Source organism: Rhincodon typus, chromosome 15 (assembly GCF_021869965.1).
Source record: "Rhincodon typus isolate 14 chromosome 15, sRhiTyp1.1, whole genome shotgun sequence".
In the NCBI taxonomy this organism is placed as follows: Eukaryota; Metazoa; Chordata; class Chondrichthyes; order Orectolobiformes; family Rhincodontidae; genus Rhincodon; species Rhincodon typus.
The window spans coordinates 25,055,086-25,064,349 of record NC_063346.1 but is presented as its reverse complement, the minus strand read 5'-3'; the positions used below and the strand labels follow the sequence as shown (position 1 = coordinate 25,064,349).

At 39.2% G+C, this 9,264-nt stretch overlaps 1 pseudogene; it reads right to left on the bottom strand.

Annotated features, from left to right (window-relative positions):
• Positions 1-7,772: 7,772 nt before the first annotated feature.
• On the bottom strand, positions 7,773-8,535 carry LOC109937916 (annotated as a pseudogene).
• Between the last annotated feature and the right edge of the window lie 729 nt (positions 8,536-9,264).

The window sequence follows — 9,264 nt, the reverse complement described above, 5'->3', positions numbered from 1 at the left end:
GCAACTTCTGTTTTTGTTCTTGCTTTGGCAAAAGGGTTGGTTTTAAGAAGTGACTTAAAAGAGGAAAGTGAAGTAGAGAGACAGAGAAGTGTAAGAAAGGTTTGTGGAGCCACAAGTACCAGCGAAGGAGCAATTAAATTTGGGGATGCACAAGAGGCCAAAAGCATCGATATCTTCGAGGATTGTGAGGCTACAGGAGGCTACAGAGATACTGAAGAGCCGCAGGTAAGAAATTTAAGGTCAAGACATTGTTTGAGTTGAAGTCAATATACATTGGAGTGCACGAGGGATGGGACTTGGTATAAGTTAAGATAGGGCCATCAGAGTTTTGGATTACCTCAAGTTTATGGAGGGTAGAATGTGGGAGTGCACTGGCATCATCAACGATAGAAATTACAAAGATACAAACAAAGATTTCAGCAGCAGATGAGTCAGGACAAGGTTCGGGAAATATTATGGAAGTGGAGATATGTTTTGATTTTGGTGATGGCACGAATATAAGTTTGGAAGCTTATTGTAGGGTCCAATATAATACCTAAGTTGTGAACAGACTTTGTTGATTTCACACTGTTGTCAGGGAGAGGAATGATCATCTGTTTTGGTGCTTAAATTATTTTCTTCATGGGCATTTGTTCAGAGTTTCTTAAGGGTTACTTTTTTTCATTTTTGGGGCCTATTTTCTAGTTTTCCGAAACTCCTTTGTCATTCTCACTCATATTTTTTTAAGAGATGGAGTTATGAAGTAACAATGCCTTCAGTATATGTGTCATATTGGCATGTTTGGACTAACACAGAAGTAGAATTAGAAGAATTAATTAATATCCTCAATAGTTATCAGTCCTCTAATAAAGCCACAACACAGAAGGAAAACCTTTACTTCCCAGACATCACAGCATTTAAATTGGAACAAGGCAACAGACACAAGGTAACAATAAAAGTTTTGTTTTTAAAACAACTGACTCACGCTTTTACATGCTAAAATCCATCAGCTTAAACGTACCTTTTATAAACAGGTAAAGTCACATCCAATTTGTTTCCATCACATATACACAAAACTGGAACATTTTAACCAGGCAATTACTACAGATTTCAACGTCTAATTTAAATTTATTCTACAGTGTTAATTACAGTAGCACCCATTACAAATTTACCCTTGTGATCGCTCCCGAACTTATGCAACCTTGAGCTTGACATTCCACACACATTCGCAAGGACCTCATTATATCCGTGATTTCAAGTTTTCTTGATTCTTTGTTTTATGACCATTTGCTAATTGCTATGTTTAAAACTGTTCCCTCTCCCTTGCAGCCTCCTGCACACCCTTGCAGTTTCCACCTTCCCATCTCTTGCAGGCTCAACCTCCCTCAACCACTGGCAGCCTACCCCTCCCCTCAAATGCTTCCTGCAGCCTCCTCCTCCATCCTGATTTATTAGAGACACCATATAAAAATAGGAGTTTCATACTGCATAGCCAGTAAAGGGGATACATCAGGAGACTACATCAGGGTGAAATATACACTATAGCATATTAGTTTCACATAGAGTAATCCCTGAGATGGCAGGATTGTCTTATGAGATGAAATTGAGGAAACTGAGTCTTTATTCCATAGAGTTTTGAAAAATAAGAGATGACCTCATTGAAATTTGCGAGATTCTTAACAGGACGTGATAGTGTGGGTATAAGGTCTAGAGACAGAGGATGGTGAATCTTTGGAATTCTCTACCCCAAGGGACTCTGGAAGCTCAATCATTGAGCATATTCAAGACAGAAGTCAATGGATTGCCAGAAACTAATGATATGAGGTAATATGGAGATAGTGTAGAAAAGTACATTGAGGTAGATGATCAGCCATGATCTTATTGAATGGTGCAGCAGGCTCAATGGACTGAAATGCCTAGTCTTGTTTCTATGTTCCTCCTTCCACTCACCTCCCTTTTGCATTCTCCACTCACCCACAACATAGAACATAGAACAGAGAACATTACAGCGCAGTACAGGCCCTTCAGCCCTCGATGTTGCGCCGACCTGTGAAACCAATCTGAAGCCCATCTAACCTAAACTATTCCATTATCATCCATATGTTTATCCAATGACCATTTAAATGCCCTTAAAGTTGGCAAGTCTACTACTTTTGCAGGCAGGCATTCCGAGCCCTTACTACTCTCTGAGTAAAGAACCTACCTCTGACATCTGTCCTATATCTATCACCCCTCAATTTAAAGCTATGTCCCCTTGTGCTAGCCACCATCATCCGAGGAAAAAGGCTCCCACTGTCCACCCTATCTAATCCTCTGATCATCTTGTATGTCTCTTTTAAGTCACCTCTTAACCTTCTTCCCTCTAACAAAGAGGGAAAACAATTCCCTCTTGTCACCCCTTCATTCCACCAAGGTCTTACAGCCTCATTTTCGGCTCTCATCCCTCTCTGTGCTGCCTTCGCCCCTCCAAGCAGACACACCTCCCCCCCAACACACAGATCAGTCGGATGCCCTCCCCACCTTTCGGTCCCCGGCAGACAGCCTTACTGCCCCCTGGCCATTAATGAAACCTCCTCACAGTTGTGGTTGTAGGGTTAGGGCGAAAAATAGTTAAGCCAGAAGTGGATGGCTGTGATTCATTGTCTTCTGACTGTTTCTTGGGGGTTGGCTTAAAAAAGACATCCAGTTTTTGCTGCTTTGCCATTTTTCTTCTTTCATGAACAAGCTGTTCATAGGGTGCCAAATAAGATCTTATTCCATGAACTGCTACCCTGCTGCATTCTGCATTGTAATTGTTTTCCTCTAAGAGCTGCAACTGCTTCTCCATTTCCCTCACAATAGAAGACAAAACAGAAGTAGAAAGCTCTTGTGGTGCTGCATCCTGGACTTCATCTTCTTCATTTCCAGCTTCCACTTCCCCCTCAGTGACAAGTTGTTGTAGATCAACTGCAGACAGATCTTCACAGTGGGACTCAAGCAGCTCTTCACCATCCTCACTCTCCACTTCAAATCCAACTTGCTTTGCAAGATCAACACCACATTCTTTGATTCTTGGGAGCTCCTCTGACGGATCAAAGGTTTTAAAATCTTGAAAAAAATCTGGGAGAAGCTTCCACCAATCTGGCCCCCACAATAATGTCAATTGCATTCGACGTACTGATGGAATTGCATGATAGCCAACACAAGTTTGCAATTTACAAATAGCATTCCTCTATTCACCAAGGCATGTTATAGCCAATTCACGTTGCTGGAGCACATGCTACAACAAAACTGACTGTACTTAATTTTATGTAGAGAATGATAATTTTAAAGAGGTGAGAAGGGTGAAACAAGGTGAAATGCACAAAGGAGGAGCCGGTGCCAAAGGAGGAGGGAGTCAGGTCAAAGTGTGTTCTGGTGCTACTGTGACAATCAGGTGGGTTGGTAAATGGTGAAATATTTAACAAGGAGTGAGGACGTTTCATTAATGGCCAAATGCCATCAGCCCTCAGCTAAATTATTGTTAAGGCCATGATGTCAATGCAATCATTCACAATATCATAAGTGAAAGGGACATTCTGAATAGAGGTGAAATGTTGTGATTCTTGTTTCAAAGCAAGAAAATGAACCCTGCAAGTTTAAAACATGGAGGATACAATTTAAGTCAATTATTAGAGTATTATATTTTACTACATTTATTAAAGTAGATAAAGAGCAGACCAACCCTTCACCATTTTCAGGTAGTTTTAATCAACTTGTTCAGACATGTTATGACACACCCTTAGAGCATGCGGGACTCAAACCTGAGTCTACTAACCTAGAAGTAGGGACATTACCACAGTGCCACAAGAGCCCTCATAATTCCCCAATTATACTGTAAAGCAAACAGGGAGTCTTTACATTCTCTGAAAGCTTAAAGAATCATAGAAAAAAAAACTTTCTGTTTGCATTGGAAGCAACAGTTATAAGTAATTTGCTTTCAGAGCTTTTAGGTAAGCTGTGGTGACCAGAAAATAATTGTAAATAATCAGTTTGGATATGTCAAAAGTGCAGTTGCTGGTTGGCTTTGCAATTTCAATCAGACTGATTCTGTGTCATTGGCAGTCAAGTCTATTATAAAACTGCTTCCACCTGAAACAGTAACAAACATAATAAGATGATCTCTCCAAAGTTTCAATTATACGACTAATCCAAATCTCAATTCAGAACAGAAGTGAATAATTAGTTTGGATCAGCTAAACTGAAATCACAGCACTTCAGTTCCTTTCCAAGTGGGATTCAATCAATATATAGAACATTTGAAAGAATGTTAATAGAAAGTACAAGTCTTTGTAAGTGTTGTTTGTTTGGAAGAAGCAATGTTTACAATATTTTGTGTATTCCCTCATAATTTAACCTAAGACATAGATTTGAAGTAATTTGATGAATGATTAGACTTTTTCTTTCACTCAGAGGGTAATTTGAGGGCTAGAGCTTGCATGTATTGAAGTATGTAGAGGCAAGACCACAATGTGTTTAAAAAACACTTCAATATGCTCTTGAAATATTGCAACATACAAGACAATAGACCAAAAGCTGAAAAATGAATTTAGGTTAGCTCCTTTTCAGCTGATACTGACATGCTGAGGGGCTTCTTTCATGTGTATGGTTTGTTGATTATGTTATCAAAGATTTACAAGTGGTAGACATCATTTGAATAAGGATGAAAATGTTGGGCAGGGGTCTGTTGTGGTGCAATCAATATCTCTGAGTTAGAAGACCCAAGTTCAAGTCCCATTTCAGGGTAGAGATGACCATGGAAGCTTATCCAAACAGGTTAATTAAAAATGTTGTAAACTGAGTCAGCTGGGACTTTGGTTTAGAAGCAGAGGTTACTAAAACTGCATCCTGTGAATAAACCTAATATCAATGGAAAGAATTGTTTTGTATTGTACTTCACTGTCGGCCTTGAATCCATTTAAGATAGTGGCAGAGGAATGCCCCCTAAAGGTGAAGATTGGAAACTAGGAATTTTCTTTTATCTCTGATAGAAGACTGTAACTGAATTTACTTTAGAGATGATTATCTGAAGCCAAGTGTAAAGTATCAGTGTATTATTTTCTGCTGATGGTCTCTTAATCTGAACTTTATTCTTTTTTTTATTAATTCATGGGATGAGGGCATCACTGGTTAGGCAATCATTTATTGTCCATCCCTAATTGCCCTGAAGCAATTGTGACACAGCATTATGTGGGTCCTGAGTCACATGTAGGCCAGACCAGGTAAGGATGGGATTTCCTTTCCTAAAAGGCATTAGTAGACGAGATGGGTTTTTGGATAGATTCATGGTATCATTTGATTCTTAATTCAACTGAATTCAAACTTCACCATTTGCTGTGACCAGATTTGAAACCGGGTCCCCAGAACATCATCTGAATCTCTGAATTATCAGTACAGTGATAATACCAATAGGCCATTACCCCTGCCCACCCCATTATGACCAATGGAAAAATGAAGTAGATATATGGACATGAGACGCGTTACAATTTTTAAGGAGGATAAGGTCTGATCTTGGCATTGCTGCTTCCTCGCCAAAGCAACATAAAATGTGACAAGTCTTTGGGCAATAGACTTTTTAGTTGGACATTAAGGAAGGTTTGGATAATCTATAATGGATAAAGTTTATGAGAATGATAATTTAATTTAGAAAAGCAGATGGTTATCCCATATAAAAGTATATCATGGGATTTAACAAACTAGTTACAATTTTTTTGTATTCTATTTGTAAGTTCCTGGTTTGGTGCTTACTTTTGAATTGTTGGATTGTATTATTGTGTCACATGTTGACAGACTCCTGGTCTAAATGGAGATCAATTCTCAGGAAGAGATGTGCTTTTGGATTAGATTTCTGAGAATTCAGAAACATTCCTGGTAAAGCAGCAATTTCCAGCAGCCTTCATGGCACAAAAGGAACAGGCACTGTTAGTCACAAAAGATGGAGAATTCAATACTTGTGGCAAATTCAAGTCTGTTCAAATATTGGAAATGGAAAGAAATGAAGAAAGAAATGAGGACAGACATTTTTATAATGGGAATGGAGTAATAATAACAGACCAGTAAACACCAGAAATTATTGTTCCAGATGTGATTTGAAAATTCATCATGTCGTAATGTGTCCAAAATGAACAGAAATTTTTGTGTTGTACATGATACAGGAGATTCGAAAGGGGAAGATAATAGAGTTGATCAGCCTGAAGGATTTATACTGGTCAAAGCTTCAGTCTGGTCATGAGTCTAGGACTTATTGATTCACTTAATTTTGCCATGTTGTGCAGCAGCTACACATCCACAGTATGTGGAATGAATTGTTTGAATTATTATTTGAATTCACCTCAATAATGAGGATTGAAGTAAGGTCAGGGAATTTGAAACTTCTACTCACTTCAGTTCAGAGATGACAATTTGTGAAAAGAGTTGTGATTCCCTGTAGAATATCTGGGATAAGCCACTTTGTTAATACAGATCTAGTATCCAGTGAGCTAAAATCAGAGTTGGTCTAGACCTGTGTGACTTGGATAGTTATCCAGGAAATAACAGACAGTTTAAAACCCGGTCCACTGCCTGGGTAACTACACAATTAACATCCACACCCACTAAAATTACTCCAATCCAACGTGCCAACTACCTTTGATCACCTGAGTAGTCTCCAACCAGATCTGACTACCCTTAACCCAATCCTATTAACTCCCACCACCCAACTACCAATCCCTGACCTACCTACCTCTGACCCAACCCAAATTCTCCATGGCAATTAGAAGTAGACAGCAAATGCTGTCCACATTCCATGAACAAATATAAAAAGAATCCGAGTCAACTATCCCCTGACCACCTGACTAGCCCTTGACCTGAAATCATCCACCTACATACCTCATCCATCTACCCATTCTCTCACACACACACACACACACACACACACACACACACACACACACACACACACAGTCACTAACACACTGAAACATTTCAAATACTTATGTGAATATGGAGCTCATGTGGTGAAAATGAATTAATCCTCTTCACGGATCTTTTTATTGAATCTTAACTGAAGAAGCCCTTTATTGTGGATCAGGATTTTAGGCCTCTTTAACATTTTGAGGTAAGTGGGAAGTTTTCTGTATGATTGCCTTCGGTTGCAGCAGTTCCAATGCTAATTGGGAGATATGGACTTTGATATTTTTATTATGGAAGTAATAAGAACTCCGTTTCAGAGAAATTGTAACATTGCTGTCAGTTCAAAATGACCCATGATCAGAGTATCTCATGTTGTCTAAGATTTAAAAAATTCACAATGTTTGTTGCCATATTCTACTTACTTGTGTTGAGATCATTCAATGGGTGTTACATGTTCATAAAATCTAGGTATATGTAAAATTGAGAAACATTAACATTGAAGCCAATAACAAATGAGCTGTTTATTCTCACAAGTTACATTTTACTTGTATGACTGATTTAATTTCCCAAGTTGGACAACTATTGCAGTTTGCTTTAGGAAATGATGATTTTTAAAAAAAATGTTAGAGCTGTTGTTTTGTTCATGATTATTGACTTTTTTGTTATTTAACCTATTACCCATTCAGAGATGTTATTACACTCCTCTGGAGCAGGTGGGGCTTGAACCCATGCCTCCTTGTTCTTGAGTAGGGACACTACGTCTATGCCACAAGAAGTCCCCTAAACCTACTGCACCTGGTACTCCCAGGCAGTCTCCCCAACTAAGAGACTGTTCTTTTTACTATTACAAATTGATTTTATTGCTTTTTCACGTGCTCTTCAAATTACTTCCCAGACAGGAAGATGCCATTATATTTTTGCTGAAACCACCTCATCGATTCTTCTTTGGAATTTTATGTTTTGAACCAATGCAATTCCTTTTCATCTTTTTATCAGAAATGCTGAAACCAGGCTGTTCCATGACCACATTGGAATCCAGACCGTAAATTCCTGTTCTAGGATTGAACTTGATGTCCAGATCAATGTGCTCCTGGATCCCAAAGCCAAAGTTTCCCATGTTGCTGATGTTACTCTTCCTCAGTTCATATTCCTGAATCTTTAGACCTTTCTCTTTGATCCCTCAGATTGTGCAATGAACAGCAATCTTCTCGTTTCATCTAATACCAAATGATCGCACAGTGTAGCGAGCTTTGGAGAACACTGGGATCTGACCACTGAGTTGCTTCAACACTTTAGCAGCTCTGGTGAGTCTGTCACCACTATCACCTACGCAGATATTCAAACGTAGCTTCCTAATGTGCAGAAATGTGGGGACAGGTTTTCATCCAGATGGTGGTGGGTGTCTGGAATACACAGCCAGTGGAAGCAGGCATGTTAGCAACATTTAAGGCATATCTTGAAAGACACATGAACAGGAGGCAAACAGAAGGATAAAAACTGTGCATGGGTAATAAGTAGCGGGGTTTAAATAAGAATTGGGAATCGGCGCAGGTTTAGTGGGCCGAAGGACCTGTTCCTGTTCTGTATTGACTTGAATTGAATAATGTGGAGCTCACACATAGGATTTTCCTTCTTTTCACCCACCATTCCCTCAGCAGCTCAACAGCGAAAGAAATGTTTGCCCTGCAGCTACATTTATTCGAAATGTCCAGATTTGTAACTGTGTGATACATAACAGGATATAAGCAAAAATAAAAACATTTTAACATTAATACACCAGATTCATCAGGTGATGGGCTGTATTATATCTCTCAACCACTTCTGTACATTTTATTCAAGCCATTTTTAGAATATAGATATGTATTGTTTTTCAAAGGTATCACAAGAAGTTTGGTTTGAATCCTAGGAGGTTACATTAATGTGTTGATCAGGAATGTAGCTGTCGAGAGAACAAAGCCATAAATAATGAAGACTGAAATGAATTCCCACAATTGGGAATTGTTTTATTGGCACTTTAAATTTTATATGACAAAAAAGAAATATTTGCATTATGCTGAACACCTATGCTGAACAAGCAGGCAGCTTACAATCTGAAATTGAGAGAGGGGAGTGTGCAGTGGGACCTGGGTGTCCTTGTGCACCAGTTGCTGAAGGTAAGCATGCAGGTGCAGCAGGCGGTAAAGAAGGCAAATGGTATGTTGGCCTTCATTGCGAGAGGTTTTGAGTACAGGAGCCGGGATGTGTTGTTGCAGTTATACAGGGCCTTGGTGAGACCACACCTGGAATACAGTGTGCAGTTTTGGTCTCCTTTTCTGAAGAAGGATGCTGTTGTTCTCAAGGGAGTACAGCGAAGGTTTACCAGGCTGATTCTGGGGA